At 39.6% G+C, this 13,401-nt stretch overlaps 1 protein-coding gene across 3 annotated transcripts in view; it reads left to right on the plus strand.

The window, feature by feature from the left end:
• Positions 1-13,401, plus strand: part of PRLR (prolactin receptor) — a 124,925-nt gene that overhangs the window by 40,033 nt on the left and 71,491 nt on the right. The gene's annotated exons all lie outside the window — the stretch shown is intronic.

The raw sequence follows: 13,401 nt of genomic DNA on the forward strand, positions 1-13,401 counted from the left end.
TGGATTCGGTGTCCGTATTGCCAGCTTACGCTTTCTGCTGCAGAAATGCTATGCTGCAGCTATCAGTCTTTTCTTCTTTTGAGAGTTGGCTTGCTATTATTGAGCTGAGCTAGGCATTCCCTTCCCCAAGGCAGGCAGATGGATTCCCCAGGCAGTGAACAAGTTCAAGCAAAAAGTAATGCTTAAATGTCACCTAATTAATTCAGCCATTTACCACATGCACTTTTTGTGGCACCGAGTATCTATAGAAGGTCTGTGGCGTGAGTGCACATCAGTCTTCTGTGATGAAGTACAGACTAGTTCAAGTCTGACCCAAGGATTAACATAGACCCTCATTTGGCATGGAGCTTGCAGGTCTTGAAGGAAAACAAAATAGAGAGAAATGCAGTTAGTATAAAGGCAATGAGGAGCAAAAACTGATAGGTGATCCTAGCATTTTTTGTGTTCTTAAAAGTGAACTGGAAATCTGCCAGACTAAATTTTGCTGTGAAAGACATGATGCTTTGGCAGGGCAATGTTTTCCAGTGGACTGAGCTCAGAAGGATAGTTCAGGTCTAAGAATTTTCATCTTTATTTTTGAGAAGGGCTTTATATGCTTTTAAGCTATTTCCATTGGATTGTCATCTTTTTTTGTTGCCCAGGTAAAGATCCTTTTTAAATGTGTCAAGCTTTCCTGGCTCCAGCTGAGTTAACACCCATAGCAAATGAAGTACTCTGCTATCAGAAACAGGGAGCTTGGGAACAAGGTGGCTTTTGAAAGCTCCGGCCTTCATTTAGAGATTGTGGAAGTCTGACTTTTACACATTCCTTACTGCAGTGAAGAAAATGGAGTTCAGCCACTTCCTTCAAGCTTCATCAGGATTTCAGTCCAAACTTCTAGTCTCCCAGGCTTGTAATCTTCACCAGAATTAGACGCAGGTTAATTACAGACTCATAAAACCATAGAAATATTTCATTCCTGCTACCTCTTGGTTTTGTCTTGTTTGAAGCTAATAATCTGGTAATTCCAAATTATTATTCCAAATTCACAAACTTTGTTTTCTATATATTTACGTACCTGTGTATACATATATGCATATCAATACACTTTTTATCCATCAGGCAGGATTTTGTTAGGGCTTTGTCCCAAACTCTTGCTATGCAGTACCCTTCTTTCAAAGATCTATGCCACCTTGAAAATCTTAGTTTTCTGTGGCTTCAGCGTCAGCACCACTTTTGGTTCCCATTTACTCCCCCAGTACAACAAGGTAGGATCAAAGGGCAACTCTGTCTGTACCATAAGCTTTTTGTTGTACTAATTAATTGGACTAATCTAGTGCTCTAATAACTTTGCTCTAGTTACTTTACTCATGAAGATCTTCTCACTGACCTTTTCCTGACTGGTCCCTACACTTCTGGGGGGCTGCCTTTACCCCCTGGTTTAGTCCCCATTCTTGTTTAGCTCTGATTGCTGTTGCATTTCCCCTCAGCCTGGCTCTCAGTTAGAAATCTCCTCTTACATGACGCTGTACTTACTCCTACTGCATGGGCAGCTAGGCTAAACTTAGTTCATTTGAGGCTAGTCTTAACCATTTTAAAGAACTGGCTCATGTTATTTTAATTTCTTTTACTGACTGCTCAGCTGTAGCTGTACCTATTCTGCAGTCCTCCCCCCACCCCAAGTTATCACTGTGCAGCAATTTAATTAAACATTATGAAATCAAGGATTCAGATTTTTTAGTGAGCTAAATAATGAGAGAAGAAGGGTTTCTCACTTTCTTGCCCTTCCTCCTTCCTATCTGTTTTATTGCCTGGCCTTACTGAAGAGGTCATGACCTTGCTCTGAGAGAATGGTATCTCACAGTTCTGGTAGATACCGGTTGGTAATGGTTCTATTTAACATGACCTTTAGTCCTTGTAAAAACTGACTTGCTGAGAAACTTTCATATCCAGTGGACTTTTTTGCAGTCACTCTTTAGCCCTAAAACTTTATCATAACTTCCAGTAGAGCCACAGGTGATTCTGTTGGTAAGAATACCTTTGCAGGCAATCTAATTGGACTTTTATATAACTGATTTTTCAGTTCCTTGGCAATACTGAAAACTGCTTTTGAAGAAATTAAAATTATCAGGTTTTCTTCACTGTGTTTTGGCAAATTGAGAAGACAAAACTTCAGGTTGAACGAAGCATTCAGCTAATGCTGTCTAACCTGAAAGAAACCCATTTCATTTTAAAGCTTTTTTTTTTTTTTTTTTTAGAAATAAAGTGAATTGTGAAATTGTCATATTAAAAATGTAAAAGTTTGCTTCATAAAAATCTGTGGTGACTGATTTCAGTGTTTCAGAATATTGTCTAGGTTTTCTTTCTCTTCTGAAACACTTTATTAATGTTGATACAGCTTATTTAAATGTTTCATCTCATTTTACCCTGCATGTCTGGATAAAAGTTCTGACCAAAAATTTCACTCAGTGTAATTTAAATCTCTGCTTTTCCTTTTCTAAGATTTACTATCAATTTTGGTATGGTCTGGACTAGTACAATTGTTATTCTGAGAATCTTGTGACTACTTTTCAAATTGTCATTTGTCTGTTACGATTAAGAAGGAATACCTTCTAATCATGTGTCATGGTTTAACCCCAGCCAGCAGCTAAGCACCATGTAGCCACTTACTCACTCCCCCCCACCAGTGGGATGGGAGAGAAAATCAGGAAAAGAAGTAAAACTGATGGGTTGAGATAAGAACGGTTTAATAGAACAGAAAAGAAGAAACTAATAATGATAACACTAATAAAATTACAACAGTAATAATAAAAGCATTGGAATATACAAATGATGCGCAGTGCAATTGCTCGCCACCTGTCGATCGACACCCAGTTAGTCCCTGAGCAACGATCCCCCGCTCCCACTACTGGACGGGACGTCCCATGGTATGGAATACACCGTTGGCCAGTTTGGGTCAGCTGCCCTGGCTGTGTCCTGTGCCAACTTCTTGTGTCCCTCCAGCTTTCTCGCTGGCTAGGCTTGAGAAGCTGAAAAATCCTTGACTTTAGTCTAAACACTACTGAGCAACAACTGACAACATCAGTTTGTTATCAACATTCTTCTCACACTGAACCCAAAACATAGCACTGTACCAACTACTAGGAAGACAGTTAACTCTATCCCAGCTGAAATCAGGACATCACGCAAGTGCAAGGACTTTATGAGACTTGCAGCTGTTGCATCCACCATCAAAATCTCTCTCCCACTTTTTCAAGTGTGAATATTGATAAACGCCAAAATTATCTAGTCATCTCACCTTACTTGGGACATCACATGCTACTTATTTTTGGGTTAGGAATTGCAAACTGTTACTGTCCTTTGGAGTTCAGTCAAATTCCATGACAGTTCGCTACAGCTGATCAACAGAAGTTTTCTTAAGGAGTAGTTCAATTCATTGTGTATAGCAAGTAACTTCATATTCCCAGAAGCAGCCCGTGTTTGGTAGAATTCTGTACTGATAATGATGTTTTCTATATGTGCTATATTCTTCTGGAATTTTCTCTTGCAGTAAAAAAGTTTTGTATTTTGAGTTACAGGATAGCTGGTGACCTTACAAAGGTTTTGTTTAATCTTTATTTCAAAATAAACTATGTAGGATGTTTCAGTTTGAGGATTCAGACGAGTTTGGATCAGAATTCTTAAAATGAGAAATTGGGAAGCACTGAACTGTGAGGAAATTTTTATCAGTTTCTGACTGTATGAGTGAGGACTCTAGTTCTAACTACAATGATTCAACTGAAAGATGTATCTGGAGGTTAAATCTAGGAAAGCATACGATAAGTTTACTTTCACTTAAAAATAGATATCCCTTTTTCCATCAAATTCAAACATTCAACAAACAACTTATTGTAAGAGCATTTCTTAGGACATACATTAAAGTGATTAGAAAAAGGAGAGAAGAGAGACAAAACAATCAATTTTGTCTCAAATTATAGTATTCACAAACACAACTCACTGCCATGGAACAGTTCAAGTTGAGATCTGCAGTAGTTCAAACTTTGAAAATCTTCTGCAGGACTGCAGGTTCGTTTTTGCAACCTGCTTTATTATGCATATTTTTCCATATTTCACTGAAAATTGTGAAATTGGCAGATAAGAAAAAAAAAGAAACTAAAAAATCGTTGCAAAGATACAAACAAGTGTAAATCTCAAAGCACTTACTTGTTTCCATAGTCCAGGCTTCTTGTCTTATGTCATGGGCATTGGGAGGGACAGAGAATTCCGGAAGTATCTGCAACACATAAAAATTTCAGAATAGTGCTTAGAAGCTTCTTGAATATGTGTGCTCACATGTCCACATATGGTAGAGAATGTGGAGAACGTGGAGATGCCTGTCAGGTGCTCTGGTGCCATTGGATGAACTCTGCAACACGCTCTGTGGGGCAGCTTGAACCCAGACTACCCCTTAACACAGGAACCATTATGGCCCTACCTGCAGCACGCCCCTGCCCAGCGCAGCTGCGGCTCTGCCTGATGACCTCTCCTCTACCGCGTATATCCCCATACCTTGCAGTAGCATATGACCAACCAAGCAGAGGAGTCTGGTTAGGCTCCTTTTAGGGCAGGCTGGCATAATGCACCAAAAAGGAGCTAGGGGATTATTTTCCATTTCTAAGAGACCACTAGATTATTTTTTTATTTTTGTCTTTCGAAGTGCCAAGGGCACTCTCCTTTATTTTTATTGCTTTCTCTTCCTGCCCCGCTCTAGGCTGCTAAATTAAAAATGTGAAAGAATAAACATTTAAAATAAATGTTAAAAATACAGTTTCTGAAAGATCTCTGCTGTTCAGGATTGCACTTAGGTGAGTCCTATCACCTTTGTATATGGGTTAGATTATCATTATGATCCCTCTAGCTTTACAGTTAATGATATCTGAAAAGATGTCTTTCAGCCCATTTTGCATCTGCTATAATTTGTTTTCCTTATCTTGAGAAATTTTCTTATCTCCTGATTTTCAACACCCTGACAACCTGAGGTAACCAGAGTTTTTTCGCATGGCAAGTCTCTTAGCACATTCATTGTTCCCTCAGCGTGAAATCATTCCATATTAATAGTACTTTTAAATTGCCACATTTCCGCTTCCGGTGAACATGTGATACATAATATTCCCTGTGAGAAGTTATGTACTGGTTCATAAAAACAGTCAATAAACTCAGCACTGATAATTTCTGAAAACTTTCAGTCCTCTAACTGGAGCAAGAACAATCAGAAACAATCATGACATGAAAATGGAAGTTTTATAATTTAGGACAGAATAATCTGTTTGATGAATAGCATATTTTGGATGCTTCTGTATGGTGTGACCCTTCTTCCTTTGAGGAGACAAGAGATGGCCTTTGGAAAAGCAAAGATGACTTGTAGCCAAATCTACATCTGCTCACAGCTTGATCCAAAAATTGGATGTTTCTGTTGCTACTTCTTCACCCGTGAACATTAGCTGGGAAATCATGAGAGTTCAAGGAAGCCAATCCCAAGAGAGCAGGCTTTTCCTTTAAAAAATTGGTTTTACTTAATCAAGATGCAAAGAGAAAATAAACAATATACTTCAGTTATGATAGGGCAAAGTCATCTGCTGTGGTGATATGAAAGGTAGGTAGATCATGATTGTGTGAATAAAGAATAAAAATAGCAAAAATACCTAAAAATACAAAGAATAAAAGGTACATACTTTAAGTTAAGAGCAAAGATGAGTTTAAAAAACATTAATAGAGAAATTACCTATTAAGATGGAAGTTTTAACTAAACTACCAGGTTTAACTAAACTACAAGGTTCAATGACAAGGTCTGGGCATCTGAAGGTAGTATTCTTGTATGGTCCCTTTGTTTTAAGTAATAACATAAAGTATCTTTATCTATATAAGGTCATTTGTTATGATCATACCATTTTGTCTTAATATAAGGAAGATAAAAAATACTTTGTTGGCTATATGGCATTCAAGATATTTATTCTAATCTTCTCTCCCCAGGGAAAGCCCTACCTCATGTGTCTTACATCATCACAATACCCTAATCATCATATATCTGCTTAGATAATGCCAAATTAACCAAACCAGCCTGTAATAATTACTAACATATGTTAAAATACTACTCATGTGTAAATCCTCTCTCCAATGATAATTATTTACTGTTTCCTAGATTAATTTATGTCAAATACCTCACTTCATTCCTTGTTTGAGTGGTAGCAACATAGATGTCTATTGTGATTCAGAAAGATAAGGAGCGCATGAAGAAAGGCTACAACCAAGGGAAATGTCTTTAGTACCGGTTAAAGAAGAACTTTTATACAAGATGGTGCAGGCCCCATTCCCCTGACTTTTTCTGGAAGACCTGCCCCTCAAAAGTCTAATGACCATAGTCCCCAGAAGCCCTGCCCCCTTTTCCAGCCGTATGACCCACTTCACCCAGAAGTGTATCAGAGCTGTCAGGCCCAAGAAGTCCTCCCTTTGTCTGTAAGAGTTACCATTTTGACATAGTCATGGCCATACCCCATGTGATCTCAGAATCCCCTGTAACTGCTGACAGCTGAAACCCTGTCTTTTTCTTTACCCCAGAAGTATGTCAAAGGCCCTCATACGTATATATGTATGTGTTTGCATACATACATACATATGTATGTATACATATACATACACATATATATGTGTTTGTGTATAAAGATACATGTGAGACTGTACAAAGCATATAAATGTATATTTATACATAGTTACATTTCTTAATAAATATGTAAGGACTATATTTATAAAGTGTATAAAAATGTTTAATAAGAGATAATGAAATTAAGTCAAAATTGAATGTAAATCGAAAGAAAATTAAATAAAAGAAATGTACAGTTGAAGTGTGTGGGAGTGTGTCGGAGAGAGTGGGGGCCCATGAAAACATCTGAATATGCACTGGGCAAAGGGCTAAGCCTGTGATGCTAACCAAGAGACTGTCACCCAGCCCCAGCTCATCCAAAGAACAGACCAGACCTGTGAATCTGACATACAGTATTACTGGGGCAGCCCTGCAATGTTGATCTGTGCTAGAAAATATAGGTAACATTGCTTACTAAAGTAGAAAGCCAGAACAAAAAAGCAGCTCCACAGGAACATGTGTGTAGGGACACCTAAAATGTGCATTGGAAAGAAGACTGGGCTGGGATTTTGGAAGCAAAAGTTTGTTGGAGTGGGTGGGAGGCAACTTCGGCCTACAACTCGGTGTGCTCACAACTATTTCTAATACCATGACAGGGACTGGGCTGCATGTGTTCCCGTATCCTTATGTTGACGTGGATTTTATAGCACTTTTTGAAAACATAATCCCGGCTGATTACATAGAAGACAGAATTATTCTGTGAACTGTTTTTGTTCCTGCTTAGGATGCAGGATTCAAAAAAAGGACAACGCTTAAAAAAGAAAAACAGCTTTGAAAGAAAAGCAACAGTGACAGTGAGAGACAGGTCACCATCACTCCAATGATCAATTAATAAATAATGTTTCATTGAACATGACTTAAATTGGTTGTCTAATGTTTGTTTTCCTATGTGCATGTAGTAGCAGCATGTTGCTAGGTTGCAGTACCTGTTGAAAGATATTTACTATGCTCCTAGAGAAGTGGGAAGCCTTGGGGATGTAAATCCCCTTTTTGAAACCACCAGGAGTACTGTTGATCTGAACAGAAACCAGGTGGCCTCATGGCTTGTAAACCAAAACACTTACAACATACGTAAGACAGTGAGAAGGCATTTTAGAAGCAGCAGGTATTTGTCGTATATTCCTAAACACAATAACAGCATTCGGCTTATTTTAATGATGATGAACGTATGATCTCAAAGTGCCTGGACTGTGTGTCTAAAAGGCAGAAGGGGTTCTGAAATAGCTGAGGCTTTTTTGCTGCCTCAGTAGTTACAGACCAAGCAGGGAATGCATGTTTTTAAACCAGCCTTTAGACAAACTGTTAAAGTAGAATAATTTTCACTACTTTGTTACTAATAATGAAGTAGAGGCCTCTGTCACAGATTGCTTTAACAGGATGCTAGAAACCCAAGACGTGGGGATGTTTTACAGCATGTGGTTACCATTTGCTACATCAATGTGTTACTGGTGTTTATAAGAAAGAGCTGTAACCACAGCTCCCACAGTACTGTCATAGTCAGACCTGTGGATGTGAAACCTCCAAGCTCTGCAAGGATTTGGAAAACCATGTCTGGGAATTGTTGTAAAATTAGAGTAAATATTCCTCCACTCAGATAGGAAGATCATGTGAGGATGTCTACAACAAAAGAAAGATTTGACAATGGTTATGAGCAGATGTTCACAGACTAGCTGAAACTGTGAGAAAGGGTCAGATACCCATATACTGCTTAATAGACAACAGTCATCAAGCTGTCAAGGGGATGTTTTATTCCAATGAACTTTAAAAAGTGAACACTGTTGAGGGCAGAATCTGCAAAATTGAAAAGCTTCTAGGAGTAAAGAGGCAAGGAAGGAAGAAACAGCTGTTTGTAAAGTGGTGTTGCTGGCCCTAGAAATTTAACAGCTGGATAAAAGCCTTCTCAAGTCCATGATGTTTAGCAGTTGGATCCAGAGCGGGAGAAAAAGAAGGATGGCAAACTGTGGTTTTTATATCATGCTCCCCAACCATGCTTGCACCAGAATTTCCCCACAAAACACCAGTTTGAACTTTACCAAGCAGCTATTCAAAGCCCCTGGGAGCTGTCAGGCCAGTGGGAGGTTGGCTTTGCAGAAATACAATACCCAGGCAGTTGGAATAATATTAATAGTGCTGCTGGGTAAGACATGGCATTATTCTTTGTGGCAAGTCCATTATCCATCCATATGCATATTGCTGGAATATATAAACACTTCTTAGTTCCAACAACAGATCATTAACTGTTGACCAGCCACAGGCCTGGTCTTCAATCCTACAATTAGGAAAACAAAGCTTAAACCAGATGAAAATTCATATACTTTTCGTGCAGCTGGGAAGCTAGCAGATTTTTTGGGAAGCTTCTCTTCTGGTTGCCAGTGACGGTTTCCCTTTTCTGCTGACATGCCTGGAAGGTTTATCTCGATCTACCTCTACACAAAAACTTGTTGCGCACCAGCTGGTTGGAGATTTATTGGTCCCATTATCATGCTGTGTTCTGGCAAATAGTAATAGCAGCAAGATCATTACAGTGACACAGTGCAAACTGCATTATGTGCCAGTGAACCAACCTCATATTGATACAGGCAGCACTGATGAAAACAAGCACATCTTATTTCACAGTAGAAAGGAGACTGTGAAATTGCATCTGCTGCCCTGGAAGGTTCTGGTATTTTAAGAAAGGACACCATCATGTAGCAAAGAATAAGTAGTAAAGGAAGTAGTAAACGAATTAAAAGGATCCCTCCTTGTACATGAATTATTAAAGAGCCCAGGTGGAGCAGAAGGTATATTCTACAGCCTCTTTTCAAAAGCTATATAATTTTTCTAAAGGAGTTTGGAAATTTTTAAGCCACATGTTAAAAGCGTGGCTTAAAACTTGGCCTAAGATGTGATCGGATGTGTCTCCCAGGATGTTGTGGCCAAGTTGCAAACATGGGCAAAGCAGGAGGTCTTGGGGGTGTTGAGAGACACGTCACAGCCCTGAAGGGACGGCCTTCCTCAGACCCTTAAAAGGAAAGGAATGGGTAATGCCAGGCTGCATTCCAGTCACAAAAAGTAAAAGAATAACAAACCCTACTGCACAGTGGAAAAGAAACAAGAAATCCCAAGGAAGAAGGGCCATTCTTCCACTAGAAAAGGAGATCTATTTTAATAAGGCTGATTTTTGTTCATGGCTGCTCAGAATAATGTACCAAACACAAACTGGACTCATTTGAAGTGGCACCAATGCAGGCAAGCACCAAGAAGGTCTTGTTCATTGAGATGCCATTACTTTCAGCTATAACACAGTGTGCCCTCCTGGACTTGAATGGGAAAGATTGTGATGGTCTGAACAACTGTGCTGGATCTCTGCTGCAAAATCGTTGAAGAAAAGAGTGAGTCTGATTAATCACTTGTTGGCACCTACTTTCAGCCACCTGGATGTTATGTCGGGAGGCATCCTTTTTCTGAGTTTGTAAGCCACAGTCTGCTATGTAAGGTGTAGGTGACCTGGAAGTTGCCTTCAGGAGTTCATCTTCTTCCTAACAGGAGACATGTTTACTGCTGCATCAGGTTCAGGAGGGGTTCAGGAGGCCATTTGGTAAGTGTAATCCCCCACCCTTGTCATGCTGCACAATTTGGTTTTGTTTCAGAAATCCCAAGCCAATTATCATTTATCCGATGGATGTGGTCTTTTGGGGAAAACCCATTGGGAACTTTTCTTAGTGCCCCTACACGTTCCTGTAAAGTTGAATTTTTGTTCTAGTTTTCCATTTTTGTAGGCAATGTTACCTGTATCTTGTAGCACAGCACAAAGACTGCCCATGTAATACTGTGTGGTGATTTGGTTAGTTTTTCAGCAGTCTTGTTAACTGGTGGTCCCATAACTGTATTTTCTTCTTATATATTTTTTTCCTATTCATATTTAAACTTTGTTAATTTCAGTACCTCTTTATAAATTTTTATAGGTAAACTTTTGGAAATATAAATTCATTGAGAGAGAGAGAGAGAGAGAATGTGTATGTATGTATTTATACATATTTATATACTCCTTTCTGTATATATTTCTAGAAATATTTACAAGGCTATACATCATATGTATCAAGAATATATGGGGGCACTTGGGAAACTTCCAGGTGACCGGGAAGGCGGGATTTCAGCTGTGAAATGATCACAAGGAGCACTGAGATCACAGGGTTTATACCGTTAACAAAATGGCAGCTGTGACAAAATGGCAGCTGCATGCTGGGCAGAGGGAGGACATTCTGCTCTCGTTGACCAAGGTGTGGTCTCATCTGCCAGCCAATCACAGGAAGTAGTGATATCACATGGGTTACAGCGGTGTCAAAATGGTGGCCTCACATGTGCACAGTGATGTAGTCTGGGGAGGCCTGACCTAGCTAGGGAGATAAGCCAGTCACATGACCGGAAAATGGGGGGGTCTTCTGGGGCAGGGGGGTCATGTGACCACAAGGGGCTGGACTTGCCGCAGGAGGGGGTGAGCGTGGCACTTGCCCTGTCTTGGCTTGTGTGAAATTGTCCCGACCTTTCCCAGAATCTGAAAGAGGACAGGGGAAGAGGGAGACAAAACCTTTTCTTCAGGCAACAGAATAGCCAGTCAGCAGTTTCTGTGGTCTGTTCGCGGTTAGTACCTCTGCGCTTCTGTTGGGTGAAGGTTTTTAACTGTTGGATCGGCTTCGTCACAAGACGGAAAAAAATTGTAACAAAGACAGTTTAAATTTAACAGATGTGATTTAGGGGCAGCAGAGTGAAGAGTAGCTTTTATGATCATTGTGCACGTTTCAGTTAATCATTCTTAGGCAGTTAAAACTGAGACACCTGTACCCTCTGCATGTACATCACTTCATCATAAACTGCTGGAAGACACTGAAATGAATATGTGAGAGAACATGGATATAAGTAACAGCAACATAGGTTCCTGCCAAAAAGAAACAATCTTCTCAAAGCACTCCAGTTTCCTTCTAAAGAAGGCCACCACGTCTCAGGGACAGAAGGGCAGCAGTGATGTCATATGTCTGCCCTGTGGTCAGGCTCTCAATACAGTTTCATGAAATTTTAATAAGTTAGCTAGAAATGCATAGTCTAGATCAAACTACTGTGCTGGTTGTGCAGGTCCTTGGAAAACCATTTACAAGCAGGTATCAGTGGGTCACTGTCAAAACAAAAGGACAGACTGAAAGACTTCACAAGACTAAGTCCTTGGTGTGGCAACAAACCAGTATTTCATTAGTGACATGGCTAACGTTATGCTTAGTGTATTTACTAGACAACAGTGAAAGGAGACATGCTTCCAGTTTACTGGAGAAGAGGAAGAGAGAGAAAAAGAGAGAAAGAGGAAGAGAAAGAAAGAGAAAGTGAAAGAGAAAGAGGAAGAAAAAAGAAGAGAAAGAAAGATAATAAGAAAGATGAGAGAGAAAGAAAAGGAGGAGAGAAAGAAGAAAAGAAAGATAAAAAGAGAAAGAGAGAGCAAGAGAAAGAGAAGAGAAAGAAAAAAGAAAGAGAAAGCAGTTATTTTGATATGTCGCTGTATTGTTTCTGATGAAAAGTTACTCAGTAGAAACAAGAGCAAGGTGCTGCTCTTAAACACAGATACTCAATTGCACAAATACAGGAAAGAGGTAACAAGGATTCAGGAAGGTTTTTTGCATAAATAGGGGTTGTAATGGTACACAAGAGGAACAGGAGTCACTAATGTCATCCTGCTGTGCAAAAAGTAAATACCATGCCAGGATTTATAAATAGCGGTCTGGTTTGAGGTGTGCAAAGTTTTTGTTTTATTCCTTTGAGTATTTTCAAGGCCTCAACTAAAATATTTTGTCATTCTGAGGCACGGTGCTTCATGAAAGATAGGCAGGGGGTTTGCAGGACAGTAACAAGATTTAGAGGTCTGGAGAATGTGGCATATGAGAAAATTAATCAAGACTAATAGACCTAAATAAGAGAAGGCAAAGTGATCAAAGTAGTGTTTCTTAGCTCTGCAGAGAGGCAGTGGTCTGTTGTTTTCTTGCTTTTAGACTGCAAGAGAAGTACTTGGATTAAGTTGCAGCAAGGAAGATACCGATCAGATATTAAGAACATTTTAATAATAAAGATAATAAAGGAGCAGCCTACATTGCCTAAGGAGACTGTGAAATTCCCCCAACTGGAAATTTTTAACAACAGATTAAGCAAATCTCAGGAATGAAATTGGCTTTTTTAATCACTCCTTGGGGCAATTAGATGGTCTAGATGACCTCCCGAGACCTTTTCTAGTCTATTATTTATTGAGAAACTTTTATGCATTAAATTATTAGGTTTCACATTTGTTGAAGCAGGAAGCATATCTTTTGTGTTTGTACAGCACACAGCAAAGCAATCCAAGGCTAGAGACTGTAGTCTTTATAGAAACTGTATAGTAGTAATGGTATCTAATCATTGTGTTGGAATATAACTGTAAAACGGTCAGTCGCTGTGCTATCAGTCATGCATTGGGTTAACCTTGGCTGGCTGCCAGGTGCCCACCAAAGCCATTCTATCAATCCCCTCCTCAGCTGGACAGGAGAGAGAAAATACGACAAAATGCTCATAGATCAAGATAAGGACAGGGAGATCACTCAGCAGTTACCGTCACAGGGAAAAACAACTCAGATTGGGGAAGTTAATTTAGGCTCAACTTAACTCCCAATTTCTCTGTGATCTCCCCCCCCCCCCCCCCCCGAGCAGTTGCAGGGGGATGGGGAATGAGGGTTGTGGCCACTTCATCATGCATT

This window comes from Accipiter gentilis, chromosome Z, assembly GCF_929443795.1.
Source record: "Accipiter gentilis chromosome Z, bAccGen1.1, whole genome shotgun sequence".
Classification (NCBI taxonomy): domain Eukaryota; kingdom Metazoa; phylum Chordata; class Aves; order Accipitriformes; family Accipitridae; genus Astur; species Astur gentilis.